Here is a 16,857-nt window from a genome sequence, read left to right as displayed (position 1 = left end):
AATTCTGTGTGTGTGTGTGTGTGTGTGTGTGTGTGTGTGTATCACATTTTCTTTATCAATTCATCCATTGACAGACATACCTGGTCTGGTTCCATAACTTGTCTATTGTGCTGCACTTCACAAGAAACAATAAACTATAGGGTCATATGCTGATTTTATTTTTTTCAAGGAATGGTGTAGCTAGATCATAAGTAGTATTATATTTAGTATCCTGAGAACCTCTATCCTGATTTCCATATGGCTTGCTAATTTAAATTCTCACCAACAGTGTATGAGTGTTCCATATCCCTCACATCCTCACCAGCATTTATTTATTAATTTATTCTTTTTTTTTTGTATTCTTAATGATTGCCATTCTGACTGGGTGAGATAGAATCTCAGTGTAGTCTTGATTTGTATTTATCTGATAGCTATACATACTGAACATTTTTTCATATAATTATTGTCCATTTGTACTTCTTTTGAGAAGTGTCTGTTCAGTTCTTTTGCCCATTCATTGGTTAGGTTATTTGTTAGAATGAAGAATATGAGTAAAAATACTGTACTAAAACAGAATTCCTTGTACTGTTTTTCATTGAGTTTTGGGAAAGTTATTACCAAAAGCCAGTTTGCAACATTATCTATAGTTTAATTAACTTTAATAGCAGTTGTAATTATAAGTATGATCTCAATGAATAGAAATTTACCAAGAGTTCTTTTGACTTTGATTCAGTCATTCAAGTGGTGGTTCACTATATTAGTGAGTAAACGTGTTAAAAATTAGATTGATTTTTAAAACTACATTCTAGTAGATGAGTAAATCTCAGTAATATCCTAGAAAGTGACATGGTCTTACCCCCAGGCACAGAACACATAGGGACAGATGTATATCTCATCCATTAAACTTTTATGCCATTGTCAAAGATAAAAGTAGGATTTCGCAGGAACATTTTCTGATCTTCAACTATTAAGAGCTTTTTCCCCCACCAGAAAAGATGAATGACTCAGAACATAACAAGTCTGTGCTCTAATTAACACAGTGGTGAGGGGAAAAAGACCATCTCTGCTCAAAACTCATTTTTGCCATTCTTCTGGTATCAAATAAGAGAAAAAAAATAAACATTTTTGTGAAGATAGAAAAACATACCTGAAAAACAATTCAGGCCTATAATACATTAAGCTGAAACTTACCAGAATTCAAAAAAGATCTAACCTTCAAATACACCTGTCAGAGGCACAACAAAACCTTTCAAATGTTGTCCTGATTAAAAACATGTCTACCACCTTAAAAATCAAGAACAAACGAACCAAAGGCAGATTCCCTCTGAACGTAATAATTATGCTGTAAGCTTCAGAGAAATCATTTCAAGAAATGTGTACCGAAGCTCTACAGCTTTCTCTTCTACTTGTAGACTTCTCAGCTTTCTCTTCTACTTGTAGACTTCTCAGCTTTCTCTTCTACTTGTAGACTTCTCAGCTTTCTCTTCTACTTGTAGACTTCTCAGCTTTCTCTTCTACTTGTAGACTTCTCAGCTTTCTCTTCTACTTGTAGACTTCTCAGCTTTCTCTTTTTCTTGTAGACTTCTCAGCTTTCTCTTCTACTTGTAGACTTCTCAGCACGTATTGTGTTTTAGGAGATGTAGCGCCCTGTGTCCTTTTGAGGCTTGATATCTGGTTCTCTCACAGGTTTGACTGCTTCATCTGGCTCAGGTTTGGCCCTGTCATCCCGAGGTCTCTTGGTGAGATCAAATGCAGCCAGCGTTTCTGGTGTCCAGTGAGCACTTGCAGGAGGAAATTCAGAAGGCACGGGTTCCGCCAGCCCATAATTTGGGGCTTCTGTTGGAATTTTTTGAAAGTAAATAAATCCATTTTCTCCTTGACCTTTTTCTAGGGTATTCTTCACAAGGTTTCCAAGTTTCCTGAAGAACAAGTGTCCTGATGGTTTGACTGTTGGCCCAGGTCCTCTGGTTTCTCCATATTCAATAAGTTGAGAATTCTAAGAACTTTTTCTTATTCTTGTATCTGCTTCATTCAGTCTCAAAAACCCTACAATGTTTTTTTTTTTTTTTTTTTTTTTTTTTTTTTTTTTTTTTACAAATACCTTTTCTAATGGGTTTTTTACTTAGAGGATAGAACTTTGTAAGTGTTCAATGTTTATATGTAAGGGAAGACAGTAAGAATGAAGAATGTTTTTTGAAGAAGTAATATTGCATGATACTAAAAAAAACTAAACGTGAATGAGATAGGTTGTCCTGTATTACACTGGTAACTACTACTTTGTTAGAGAAGTTTTAGTAAAATACCTTTGTTAGCTGATTTTAGTGTACATTGTTTTTATGTGGTTTTCTAATATATATATCTATATACATATCTCCTATCAGAATTGCATTGTTTTAGGTCAAAGGCCATAGCAAAAATTTAGAGAACAAACAGATTCAATATAATCTTAAAAAATGGATTTAATAAGGCTAGGGATATTGTTAGAGCGCTGGGTCCAGTTCCCACTGTTGAGGGGGAAAAAGATTATAATCATTTGAAACAGTTTAGTATATACACAGAATTGAGAAATAATGCATAATACTTCAACAAAATTCACACATCTGTAGATTTATCTTGTGTTGATTATTCTCCTAGAGTGTTAGATAATTTGCTATTATAAATGACACATTGGTTTTTACTAGAAATAATAAAAGTAGTGTATTTTGAGAGCTTACTATGTGCCAGTCACTGTGCTGAGCACATATATAGATACACCATAACGCACCTTTAATAAATATGTAAAATCTGCATAAAGTGTCAAAATAGGAATATACGCATTTCATTTTGAAGAATGAACAAATTATGTCTAGCTGAACCAAGAGTGTGTTCAAATAAATAATTGCTTAAATCAGATATCATAGCTTTCACCGATTTTAAAAAGCTGCGTAGAAATCAAGTTTTGTTTTTTTTTTAATGTGTGGAAATGCTAACTACTATTTTCAGTATATAATATTTAATATTTGAAGCTACAGTTTCCAGAATATTTGGAGCAATAAATGAATAGTTTTATTTTGCTGCTTATGGGAAATATTAAATTTCACTGTAAACAGTCAGTACAAACTGACTTGTTTCTGTATGTTATCTGCTGACAATTTTAAACAGTACTTAAGGACCTATTTATCCTAGGTACTAGTGCTTATTTAACCTAGTTACTAAATTTTCACATTGATATTTTTGTGGATTATACTACCATGTATGAAATGGAAATATGCAGTATGCACAGTGCTTCTGTAAAATGCAGTTAATACTGGTATTTAAATAAATAATTGTCAATTTTGACATGATCAAATAGTATTTTGTTGACTCAGCAAAGGTAACATTTTATCCTTTTAATACCCCATTATATATAAGATTTTTTGAAAATGGTGTTGGAAATGATCAAATGTAAAGAAGTTGCATGAGGGCTAGAGGGAGATGTAACTATTTGTATTAACCGTTGCATAAATTTCATACCAGGCTTTGACAGCTCACATATTGCTTCTGCTAAGTATTGTTTGTATAATGAATTATCTTTTTATTTATGAAAATAAAAGCAATTTTACCTACTTTAAAAAATAAATAAATAAAAGTAGGAGCTGGGGTTGTGGCTCAGCGATAGAGCGCACACCTAGCACGTGGGAGGCCCTGGGTTCGATCCTCAGCACCACATATAAATAAATAAATAAAATAAAGGTATTGTGTCCAAGTACAAAAAAAAAATTAAAGGAGATAGTGATTGGTGCTCTAGCAGTGGATCACTGGCAGGATAAAATCAACCAGCTGCTTTGAAGTATCATCGTCTTATATGGAGACCCCCTACCTGACTTCTTTGGAGAATGAGCGCGCTCATTGGTTTTCTGTCTTGGGCACCTAAGTATAGAATTAAAAACAGTTTGGTAGGAAGAAAAGCAATTCAGTATGAAACCACCACTGAGTTCAGATTCATGAGGTTGGGAAGGACCTTGAGAGTAATTTTTTAACACTTCCTTCTTCATTTATATCCTTGTCTCATTCCTAATATTTTATGCAGCTAACCTGGTTGACAGTAATGAGATACATCCCAATTTTGGACAAGTTAAACATGAAGAAAAGAATACATTTTATGGCTATTAAAGTGTGTTTCAAGCTTGAAATGTTTACCAGATTCATAGCAGTGCAAACAAATGAAAAATCCCGAAAGCCAAGTGGAAGCAGAAACCCTGTGAAACAAAATATTATCTTTAAGGTGAAATTTGCAATGGTCCAAATTGGTTTTAATTCCCTTTATTACTCTGTGACTTAACATGTAAATTTTTGGAACTAGATAAAAAAATCCCAGTATAAATATTCTTCAGTCATTTAGGGATTTTCAGAGCCAAGCCACTAAAGACAGAGGCTCACAATTGCCTTTCATCATTTGCTAATAAGAGGACCATGGCTGGGGTCAGTGGTCTTCATCAGCAGGTGCCTTCCTTTGGCCTGCAGATCTGATCTGCACACCATCAGCAGCGTGGCCAGGAACACCAGCAGCGTCAGCCATATCATGTGTCACATCTTGGGCAGAGGGTGGTCGCCTCAAGGCGGTAGGCACTGCAGCCACAGAGGGTGGGAACGAGCAGGCTTTGGCAGCGGGCCGGCAGGGCATGGGCCACAGGTGTCCCTGGGTAGTGCTCTCAGGGGGCAGAGCTGCACAGCGTGGCACGGAGGCAGGCACCAGGTGCTGCTGTCCTCCAACCCTCCTTCTCGCCCCTGCGGCGCAGGAGGGAGCAGGACAGATAGGAGGCAACTATCTCATGGCACTACCCGCTCATCACTCCCCAGAGCCCAGGAACTAGGCACTCTGAGACCCCGGTGATGCCCAAAGACCCCAGTGGCAGCCAGATGCACTTCCCTGGCCGAGGTCACACCTCTGAGGAGAGGGGGTAAGCACGGGGACGTGGGATAGCCACAAGGTCCTGGGTGCCACTGGCCCAACATCTCCCTGCGGCTGCCACTGGGGTTTCTCTGTCTCGATATGTTGTATCTCTATTCTTGTTTAATTCCTAGAATTTTTTAGTTTCTTCTCAGAATCCTTTGATGATCCACTCACCATTAAAATGTGTATTGTTCAATTTCCACATCTTTGTACAGCTTCTGTAGTTTTCTTCCTGCTGTTGATTTTGTGTCTGGGTGACCTATCTGTGAGTGAAAGAGACGCATTGGGGTCACCTGGCATCATTATAGTGGGGTCTATATGAACCTTTATGTTCCATTGTGTCTGATCTCATTAGATGCACCAGTGTTTGGGGCATAAATGTTTACTATATCTTTTCTTGTTGGATTGTCTCCTTTACCAGGATGTGGTGACCATCTTTTTGTTCTCTGACAAATTTTGCTTGAAATCTGCTTTGTTGGGATGAATAGGTATTCCTGCTTGCTTTAGGTTTCATTATATGAAATGTCATTTTTCATTTTTTTTTACTTTGAGCTTGTGAATATCTTTGACCATGGCTGTGTTTCTTGTAGGCAACAATAACTGAGCCTTGTTTTTTTTTAGTCCAGTCCTATGATCTATGTCTATTATTTGGAGAAATGAGACCATTTATATTCAGTGTTATTATAGAGAGGAATGTGTTATTTCTTTTCATTTTGATTTACATTTAATGTTTGCTTGTTCATCTACACTTCTGATGTAATTTACTCTTATCCAAGATTTCTGGATTATTTTTAATCTTCTATGTGTAGAATTCTTCTAAATATCTTCTGCAATGCAACATATTAGTAGTGATTTTTTTCCGTTTATGCTCATCTTGGTATGTTTTTATTTCTTCTTCAATTCTGATACTACAGTTCTGATGGTTTATTGGATACAGCAATCTTGGTTGGCTGTTATTTTTCTTTCAGGACTTGAAATAGATTGTTCCAAGCCCTCCTAGACATTAGGGTTTCTGTTGAGAAATTGAGTTTTAAGCTGATTGGTTTTGTCTAAATGTGACCTGGCTTTTAAAATTCTAGTAGCTTTTTAAATCCTTTCTTTGAACTGAAATTTTTGTCATTGCAATTATAATAGGGTGTAAAAAAGTTTTTTTCTGGTCTGGTTTGTTGAGTTTCTACATGCTTCCAGTATTAGGAGGTGCATCTCATTCCCAAGGCTTCAGACATTTTTCTGCTGTTCTATCACTACCATGATCCTGTATCTCTGAACCTTCTTTAATGTCTGTGAGCATTAAGTTGGGTCTCTTAATGTGGTCTCAGAGTTCTTGTAAAGTAATTTTTTTCTTTAATATTGTCTGAATGTTCAAGGATGCACACTTTATCTTCAAGCTCTGAAATTCTGTCTTCTACTTAATCTAATGTATTGGAAACACTTTAAATTCAGCTTTTGATTTGATTGATTTTGCCTGTCTTGGAAATGACTTCTGTTTAGTTCTTTTTCAGTATCTCTATCTCTTCATTTAATTTATCATTTATATCCTGTACTGACTTCCTTAATTCATTCAGTTATTTTTGCAGCATCTTAGAATCTATTAATTTTTAAATAATCTTTTTAAAAAAATTTTTTTTCAGTATTTCTTCCTATTTGACATTTTTGGAGTCTGCTATTAGTGAATCACAGACCTTAAGAGGTGCTTTATTACATGGTTTTTTCATATCACTTGTATTCTTATGTCGAGATTTGCATATCTCTGGGATAGATTTCTCTTCCCCTTCTATGTGAGGATATTCTTAGGGCACACCTGCTTGTTGGCAAAGTGTTCTGGGCTATCAGGTGGTGTGGACTGTTGATTATATTCCCATGTGGGTTTTGTAGTATATTTTACTCTGCTAACTTTTTGGTGACGATTACTGATCAAAGCAAATATTCCAACTTGTGTAGTATGTTAGAGCTTGAGGGTTCCCCTTTCTCTGTAGACTTCACAGGATCTTTCTAGTAGATCAGACAATTGTGTTGCATCTATCAGGGTGTATACATGCCCTCTGTGATTGCTCTTCTAGGTTTGGCAACTCTGTATATTTGAAGAGTATCTGGAAGGGCTGGGCTCAGCGGTAGAGTGCTCACTTAGCACATATAAAGCCCTGGGTTCAATCCTCAGCACCACATAAAAGTAAATAAATAAAATAAAGGTTTTGACAACCACAACTGAAAAAAAATTTAAATAAAAGAGTATATGGGAGTAACCTATGTTGAGATCTTTGTGTTATTTCTCTCTACTGTGGCTGTAAGAGCAGATGTCCATGGGTGAGTTGAGCCTTCTCCCCAGCGGCTCCTACTTGGGCCATGGTTGTCTCTTTGGGTCCCCCCCATTCTTTGTGTTAAAGTATTGCTGAAATTTGAGCATAGTTGTTATGCGTAGAACAAGGTGCACACTGCCTTAGCTGGATTGGGGGTGTAGCTCAGCAGCACAGTATCTGCTTCACCAATTTGAAGTGTCACATTTGATACCCAAGAACTACAGAAAAGGGGAAATAAACAGCAGAGACAATAATGGGGAACAATCTGCAACGTTCAAGTAAATACTAGATGTCAGTTATGACATCTGCAATACTAATAATCTCAAAGCCAGAAATGATGGTGTCAGAAATTAAAATAGCAATGACAACAGTGAACTAGGTTTACCATTAAAGTAAACACCAAGCATCAGCTGCAACATAGCTATAGTCCAAATAACTGCAATAACGTGAATGCTGGGAATAAGAATTATATAAACTAAACAGTTTTAAAAGATGGCAAAAATACAATTCATTAAGAAAGAAGAAAGTGGGAAGGAGGACAAAAGAAAGGTTAGAATATTCCAAAGGTGAAAAAGATAAGAGTAGAAAGTGAAGGCCATAATGAAGGGGGGAAAATAGCAAAATTTTAAAAATGAAAGAAAGTAGATTGACAGATTGATAGAAAACAAGAGAAATTAACTATTAGAGGGAGAAGCTGAGAAAATTAACCAAAAACAAGAAAAAAGAAAAAAACCCACTAACTCTTGAAAAACAAAATAGTAAAAGGGTAATAAAGAGAGAAAAGTGATAAGACAAAAATCCCTTTAAATATGTATAACATGAACCATCAACATATACAACAAAAACAAAACCAAAAAATTCTTAATAAAAAATGAAAGAATAGTCTTTACTGAGGTGGTCAAAAGTGTGGACAAGGACAGATATTTACTACCTATGCCACACTGTCCTCCTTTCCATTTTTTTCCTTGAGCTCTGTACCCCTTAGAGAGAGCAAGGGCTGGGGGGGGTGATTGAACCCTTACTTTTGTATTGCTGGACAGGCTACTGACTAGAGTGGCCTCAGTTCAAAGCTGGCTTAAGTGGCTCTCAGCTTCTCCACTCAGCCTTGCAAGGTAGGATGGGGTGGGCAGTAGGATGGGGTGGGCAGTACTGTCTGTGAGTTTGGTTGGGGCAGACTAGATTGATGCATCCCCAGGTTGAGGCTGACATGGAGTTCTAAATGAGAAGCTCTGGTGGCTGAGGTCTGGCTCTGTGTGTAACTTTGTTGGGTGGAGTCTACTTTATAGAAATCAGGAGAACACACCCCAGGGCCTGGCAGATTCTTATCTTTTCTGGGGTCTGGATCGCAAGTGTCTCCTGAGAATTCTACTTGTAGGGCAGGGCATCCAACTCTCCTGGGGGGAGGGGTTGCAGCAGGTCTCGTGTACTCCCAACTATGGCCTTTCAAGACTCAGTCCTCAAATGCACTTATGTCCACTTTTTTGGCTTCCAAACCCTCCTCAGCTGATTGTGCAAGCCACCAGACTCAAAGAGAAAGTGAATTGCACTCCACTCCAAATCTCTGACCTCAGTCCCCTTGGATGCAATCTTTGTGCCTGTTTCAGTGGCTTTCTGCCAGGTGAACCCTTGGCCACATGATAGGAGTTGGCCAGGACAGCCTGGCAATATTTGTTATGATCTCCCTGGGTCCTGCAGCAGCACTAAATAGTGGATCAACAAATTTGATAACACATTTTGAGAGGCTACCCTGGTGCATGTGGAGAATGGGTAGCCTCAAGGGTGGATGCTGGTGTCTCCTTTTGAGGTCAAGAACAAGTCACTTGGATTTGGATGATGCCAGAGGAAAAATACTTACATGGCTGGATTGGAAGCAGCCTTAAAAGAGGACCAGAATGACTGGATAGTGGGAGGCCAAGATGTCAGGGATTCTACTGCGTCTGCCTTGGACAACTGATGAGATAATGATAACCTATACCCGAGGGACCAGGGATCGTGGGTTTGAACTCACACTTGGTGTGTTTGTGGTGTATTTGAGGATTCCTAATGAGGCTGACAAGTTACCAGTAGTTCGAAGTTAGGACTGGGGATGTAATCATCATTCTCTTTGTAGGTGTTAACAGAAGCTACTGGCATGAGAAGATGGATCATTAGATTTCATAGTGAAATCTACGTCTACTTCCAGGTGATGATTTTGGGGAAGATCTTGAAGTGAAACTATGATCGTAAGTGAATGCATGATTGCACGGCAGTATTAGAGATGAATACTAACTTTCTGCTAAGCACAAAACTACATTTTAACATTTAGCCTAAACATGAAGTTGCATTTGTTGGGTGGAGTCTACAACATAGAAATTATGAGAACACACCCCTAGGGCCTGACTACAACCAATTTGGACTTCTGCATATTCTACTTACTATTAAGTATATATAGTTACGGGCTGGGGCTGTGGCTCAGAGGTAGAGTACTTGCCTAGCATGTGTGAGGCACTGGGTTTGATTCTCAGCACCACATAAGAATGAAATAAAGGTATTGTGTTCACCTACAACTAAAAAAATATATGTTAAAAAAGTATATACAATTAGTTCTATATCCCACATAGCTTCTCTGAACCAGAATAAATTTGTAGATAACTTCCTTTATTTCCTTTCATTAAAAAGTAGCACTGCACAAAGCCAACTTTTATTCTAGAGGAAAAGCCCTGTAGGCTGTATCCCCAAGATCCTTTGCTGTATCTTTCCTTAGGGCTATTGTCCTCATCTTGGGCTGGTTTATGACAGCCATTAGTGTCTAAACCTTCATGTCAAGGTTGACTGCTTGGCTCTTCCCACACTGATTGGGTATGTGAACTTTCACTTGAGTGCTCAATCAGCATATGACAAATATGTTTAATCATCCCAAAGTAATGTTTTGGATTACCTATAATCAGGAAATTCAAGCTAAATCGCATGTGATGAAACTTTTTATTCGTAAAATGGATGATTTCGGGGGTCGATACTGAGGATTGAACTCAGGGGAACTCAACCACTTAGCAACATCCCCATCCCTATTTTGTATTTTATTTAGAGACAAGGTCTCACTGAGTTGCTTAGAGCCTCATCATTGCTGAGGCTGGCTGTGAACTCCTGATCCTCTGTCTTAGCCTCCCAATGGATAATATTTTTAACATTAAATATTATCAACATTTCCCTTGGCTCATCAAGATACAGAAGCTATTATACATTGTTCTTTGGAGATCAATCAAGGAATGTTGATTAAAAGTATGAATGTATGTATCTTACTCTCCAGAAATTACATTTCCCAATACCTGTTCTAAACAATTATTCTTGTCTTAAGTCAGACATTTTTGTGTTTGTTTTCCATTATTGTAACAAATAGAATTTTTAATTGAATGCCCAGAAAGCATTGCAAGAAATGTCCTCTAAAAGAATTACGCTACCTTGCTATATTAGTGCTGGTACCACGAAACCCAGAAAACAATCATTATGATCAGAAAGAATGGGGCTAAAATGACAAAACAACCTCAGAATCGACCACACATTTAGAGACAGTTGTGACCAGTGAATGGAGAGATGACCGAGGTCACTAGAGCTAGGTGAGTTAGTCTGGATCAAGTTTGTCCATAGAACTGCACTTTGAAGGTTTTCTGGGATTGAACATAAACATCAACTAAGAAAGAAGATTGAGCAATTATCTGCTCCAGCCCCAGTCAAATCCAAACAAATAGATGGCTGCAAGGAAAATTCAGTTATCAGTTCCTCTCTCTTAGATATCAAAATCAGAATCTCCACGTGTTGATACAGTAAAATAGGTTTTACCAACATGGAAATCAATTTCTTATGTCTTAGTAAAATTTCTAAGTCTCTTTCAATTTGCTTAGCCCTTTGAAGATGCAGGAGACTGATTAGTTTCTGATTATTATTCTCTTATTGCTATTTGTCTTTCTACCCCCCACGATGACTTTTGCTTTTGTTCCTGTTCTAGATACTGTCACAGTCTAACAGATGAAGAGAATTAAAGTGAGTGTAGTTTTAATTATTGTGACCAAAGTTACATGACTAATGATCTGTAAGGTGTTGTTTACAACGGAACCTTTCCACATACAAAGTCCATCTCACTGAATGGCTCTCTCAAAAGTCTCAGCTTTATTCATTCTGCACATGTCAACATGGTGGCATTATAGTGTGGTGGTCTTATGTGAATTTTCTACTTTCTCTCCTCTGCAACCCTTTTTGATGACAGACTTGCATTTTTATGTTACACCAAGTCAGGAGACTGCATGGGGTCAGATGACATGCTTTCCTACTATCAAACCACTGTATACGAAACCTTCCAGAATTTGAACAGAAAGTCTGCACTAGCAAGTATTTTATCAGCTCTAAAGCATCTGTTATGCTTAAAATTTATAATAATAAAAATGATATAAGCACAGTGATCCAGATAGCCCATGGTATGTTCTTGAAAACAGAGTCTTCTGAGACAACCAAGTTCCACTTTATGCAGGTTTCTAATTCCCAGCCCCTGCCACCAGCTACTGATGAGTCAGTGAGGATGTGCTAAGCCCCCATGTAATTCTTAATTTGTGATGGCTGAATCTTAGACAGCAAGTTAGGTGATTTTTCCACCTTCCTTGAGTCTTTTCCTGGCATCCAGCTGCATGTATCTGGACGGACTTCTCTGGCCACTCCACTGTGCCAGTGATCAGGATCACACAGTGTGAATGACACCTGCTGGAGATGCCTGGTGGTGCAGACAACATGCAGTGGATCAGAGAGTGCTCTCTCTTCCTCCAAACTATGATCTGTATTTAAAAGATTGATTTAGCATCAAAATCTAGTCCTCTGGGCTTGTTCTTAACACATGGTTGTTCCTTGTACAAGTGACACCTGAAGGCAAAGCTTTCATCAATACTTGATTATTGATTAAACACCTTTTTTTTTTTTTTCCTAGAGAGAAGTCTTTCTCCTTCCAGCAGAATATAATGGCAGAAAAGGTGTTTCAGATCTAACAAGCTTAGGTGGCAAGTGAGCGTTACTTTGCCTGGTGGCTATGGCTCTTTTTCAAAAAGAGCAGTGTACTAGTTTGGGGTGGGACCACAGACTGGGGGCTTATGCCACAGAAATTGTTTTCTCAAATTTCCCCTTTTCATAGGGACACAGTCATATTGGATTGGGGTCTACCCAGTGTCCTCATCTTAACTTGAACATCTCTGAAATCTGGATCTTTTGAGGGGGACACAATTGAGCCCATAACAAGGCACATATTGCTCTGATCTTTAAATGTTGTCAAACATTATAAAGTCCCTTCTAAATAACTAATTGTTCTAATTGATCTTGCTGACTTTGTCAGTATGAATCTTTTTCTTTTCCTATTTCTTCTTTTTTTCTATTTTAATTCCTGTGAATGACTTTACTAAAAAATAATTCCCCATTTCTGTTCTTAGTCTTCTTGGTCTCTGTAATGTATACTTTTCTCCTCTTTTTAATTTTGCATTTTCATAAACTTTCAGTGTTTCTACGTTAGGTACTACTTGTCAGTCCTGGGAGTTTCTGTTGTTGCTTTTTATCTTTCCCATCTCACAGATCCTCTTAACCATTATCTGAGCTTGGAAACACTCTAACACAGAAATCACTTTAAATAGAAAAAAAAAGTAAAGTTTTGTACTAAAAGGAGAGCTAACTCATCACTGGGAGTCATTCAGCACCTTCTTTTATTATCATTTCTTTTGTGTTTTTAGTTAAATGGGAAGCATTTGAAGGCTGTCAGACCATCAATGCAGATATATACATACGAGATTCACAACTCTGCACTATTTGGCTCTTTGCTGCATGTGCCCCTCAGCAGCATCCCATGTTCATGGCGCCCTGCATCAGCCTGGCTCCCTGGACCTCTGGCAGTGGTTCTCCTTCACTCAATGAGAGACACTTCTGGAGAGAGGAGGGCTGGAAGGGAAAGAGGCCAGGGTGCTCATTCCCTGACCTCTGTGGTCCTGCTTGGAGACAGCCCTGGCAGGGGCTGGGTTCTGAGCCCTGGGTTGAGGGGGCCACAGTTCTTCCATGACAGCCTCAAGCCTGGGTCCAGGAGCGTGCCTCTCCCTATCACTCACACCTGATGTGCAGCCTCCTGTTAGGGATTGCTCATCCATCAATGGACTCCTCACCCTTGTCCACCCCTCTGTGAGCTGTCCCTGCCTCAGAAGCTCTTCCTCAACCCCTGTGTGTGTGCTGTGTATTCCAGGGTGGGGGGATTCTGGATTAAAATTTGAGTACAGCCTTCTTTCTTTTCCTGTGAACCTTGGCAGGACAACACACAGTCCCGAGAAAGCCCTTGCCTTTCAGCCAATTGTGAAAGTGGCCCATGAAAGACCATTTCCATTCAGAAAATAGTTCTTTTCTAGAATGTTCAAGTTACATGGAAATAAAGGTGCTTTCTTTAGTTCAGTTAGAGCACCAGTATTTATTGAGCACCCCAGAAGGTGAGGCACTGAGCCCTGCCGTGAGAATGTAAAGGCAAATATCATGTGGGCTTAGCCTCAAGGATGCCTGATGTGTTTTTCTTTTTTTCTGCAGCAGAGATGGGGATTGAACCCAGGGCCTATGTGCATGCAAGGCAAGCATTCTACCAGCTGAGCTACATCCCTAGCTCCCAAGGATGCCTGATTTGTACTGGCACTTGCTGTTAATTCAGACATAAACATCACCTACGTCAGAGTGGTCTGGAGAGATTGATTCCACTTGTACTCGCAGGCTGGTGTTCCATGGCTCCAACCAGTGTGGCCGTGAGGTTTATTACAACATTGAAACACTTCCATACTGATTGGTGAAGAGTCCTGATTGGCCCCCTGCTGCCTGCCTGACCCTGCCTCTCCTCTGACACTGTCTACTCCTCCCTGTTTTGTCAGCTGTGCCCTCTGGGTCAACTCCAGCCCTATGGACGGGGGTCCATTCTTATTGGCTGCAGTCTGTGATATTTTTGTGGTTAAGTTTTTGAATATCATCTAGTGTAGCCTGCTCTTATTTAATTTGACATTGTGGAGTTCATCATAGAGTTTTTGTGTTAATTTGGATTTTGCAAATTTGTACATCCATTATCTTGACTAGTACTTTTTGGCATCCCTTGAGTTTTCACCCCATCTTCGTCTTCTTCACTCTGTACCTGGCCCATCTGTACCCATTCTGGCATTCAGCTTTCAAACTGTTAGAGCTGTTATGTCATCAAAAGCAGTGAAATAATGAGAATGGTGCCAGGTGCTGCTGGACCCAGGGAAAGACTCACGTGAGGCCCCATCTTTCAGGGACGTGGGACTTAGGATCGCCATGGGGGAAAGCAGAGTCCACCTTCTCTTCCTCTCTGCAGAAGGGGTGTGTAGTACTCAGCTTGGGCTGCCATAATAAGGTGCCATGATGGAGTCACTTGAACAATAGAAGTTGTGAGGCTGAGATCCAGATGTCATTAGGACGTTTTCTTCTAAGAATTCTCTCCCTGGATTGTGATGCCAGCTTCTCCCTATGTTCTCACATAGTCCTCCCTCTTGTGTGTCTTTGTCCTAATCTTCCCCTTTGTGTGTGTGTGTGTGTGTGTGTGTGTGTGTGTGTGTATGACCACATATTGTATACATTAATGGATTTCTTATGCCATTTCCATACATGCATGTATCATACACTTAACTTCCTTTCTACCCTTGGTTACCCTCCCCTGTACCTGATACCTCCTTCCTGGTTCCTGGTTCCTGGTTCCTGCTTCCTGGTTCCTTCTTTCTGGATATCTTTTTTGGTTTTTAGCTTCCACCTATAAGAGAAAGCTTGCAATACTTGCCTGTGTCTGAATTATTTCATTTGACAAGATCTAATTCTAGGGGGCTGGGATTGTGGCTCAGTGGTAGAGCACTTGCCTAGCATGTGTGAAGCACTGAGTTCAGTTTCTCAGCACCACATAAAAATAAGTAAATAAAGGTTTAAAAAAATTAAATATTTTATTTTATTATTTTGTATTTATATATAACAGTGGAATGCATTACAATTCTTATTGCATATATAGAGCACAATTTTTCATATCTCTGATTGTATACATAGTAGAGGGTCTCACTGAGTTGCTTAGTGCCTTGCTTTTGCTGAGGCTGGTTTGAATTTGCAATCATCTTGCCTGCACCTTTGGAGCCCTGGGATTACAGGTACGCACCACCATGCCTGGCTGAGATGCTGAATGTTATGAAAGAATTTTTTGCATCTATTTGAGATCATTGTGTGATTTTTACCTTTGATTTTATTTACATGCTGATTGCATTTATTGATCTGTATCTGTTGAACCATTCTTGCATCCTTGAAATGTAACAAAGAGTATCATGTTATGTTATCTTTTTAATGTGCTATTAAATTAAATCTGAAAGCATTTTATTGAGTGTTTTTATATACTTTTTCCAGAGATAATGGACTACACTGTCTTTTCCTGTTGTGTCCTTTACAGGTTTTGTTGGCTTCATAGAATGAGTTTGAAACTCTCTCCTTGTTTTATGAATCACTTTGAGCAGCATTGCTGTTAGTTCTTTAAAATTCTGCTGAAATTCAGCGATGACTCCATCTGCTCTGAGGATGGTCTTTTTTTTTTTTTCCTTTTAGTCAAAAACTGTTTTTTTGTGTGTTTGTGGTGCTGGGTATTTCTGTGGTGCCAGGTCCCAAGTATGCACTCTATCAACTGAGCTATAGCCCTAGTCCTTAATTAGAAGACTTTTTACTACTGCTTCCATCTTAATATTTGCCATTAATATATTTAGGTATTTTAGATCCTTTTGATTCAACTTTGGTAAGTCGTATGTGTCTGGAAATTTCTCCATTTCTTCTAGATTTCCTAGTTTATTAGGCATAGAGTTTTTCAAAAATTTCCCTAATGATCCTTTGAATTTCACTGTATCTGGCTTAAGACCCCTTTTTAAGTCTGATTTTGTTTATTTGGGCCTTCTCTGTTTGTGTCAGTTTAGCTAAGGGTTTGTCGATATTATTGTATCAAAGAACCAACTCTTTGTTTCATTGATGTTTTATATTATTTTTTTTAGTCTCTGATTCATTTATTTCTTCTCTGATCTTTACTATTTCTTTCCGTCTATGGATTTTGGATTTGGTTTGTTCTTGTTTTTGTAAGACATTTATGATGAATCATAATGTTATTGATTTGAATTATTTTTTTTAATGTAGTCATTCATCTCTCTCAGCACTGCTTTCCCTGTTCTGGTATGATGTGGTTCCATTTTGGTTGATTCAAGAAATTTTAAGCCAAGCACAGTGGAGCACACCTGTAATCCCAGTGGCTTGGGAGGGCTGAGGCAGGAGGATTGCAAATGCAAAGCCAGCCTCAGCAAAAGCGAGGCACTAAGCAACTCAGTGAGACCCTCTCTCTAAATAAAATACAAAATAGGTCTGGGGATGTGGCTCAGTGGTATAGTGCCCCTAAATTAAAACCCCAATACTCCCCCCTCCAAAAAAGAATTTAAAATTTCCCTCCTTATTTCTTACATGACCTGCAAGAAAGTGTTCCCTGTTCATTTCATAGTGTGTTGCTCAAGCCCCATGTGTTTGTGTAATTTCTGCAGTTATTTCTAGCTTCTTTTCATTGAGATCAGATAAAAAACAAGAAATTATTTCATTTAAAAAATTTTTCAGGAATTACTTCATTGCCTA

The 16,857-nt window shown here is 38.6% G+C and overlaps 1 long non-coding RNA gene across 1 annotated transcript in view; it reads left to right on the top strand.

Moving 5' to 3' along the window:
• Positions 1 to 9,413, top strand: part of LOC308632072 — a 31,318-nt gene extending 21,905 nt beyond the window's left edge. Inside the window, exon 4 of the long non-coding RNA XR_014018417.1 lies at positions 9,299 to 9,413. This is a non-coding gene — a long non-coding RNA (uncharacterized lncRNA). The remainder of the gene's footprint in view (positions 1 to 9,298) is intronic.
• Positions 9,414 to 16,857: the final 7,444 nt, after the last annotated feature.

Source organism: Spermophilus citellus, assembly GCF_964194105.1.
Source record: "Spermophilus citellus genome assembly, chromosome: 12".
Lineage (NCBI taxonomy): Eukaryota > Metazoa > Chordata > Mammalia > Rodentia > Sciuridae > Spermophilus > Spermophilus citellus.
The sequence above is the reverse complement of the archived record's forward strand: the minus strand, read 5'-3'. Positions and strand labels throughout refer to the sequence as shown.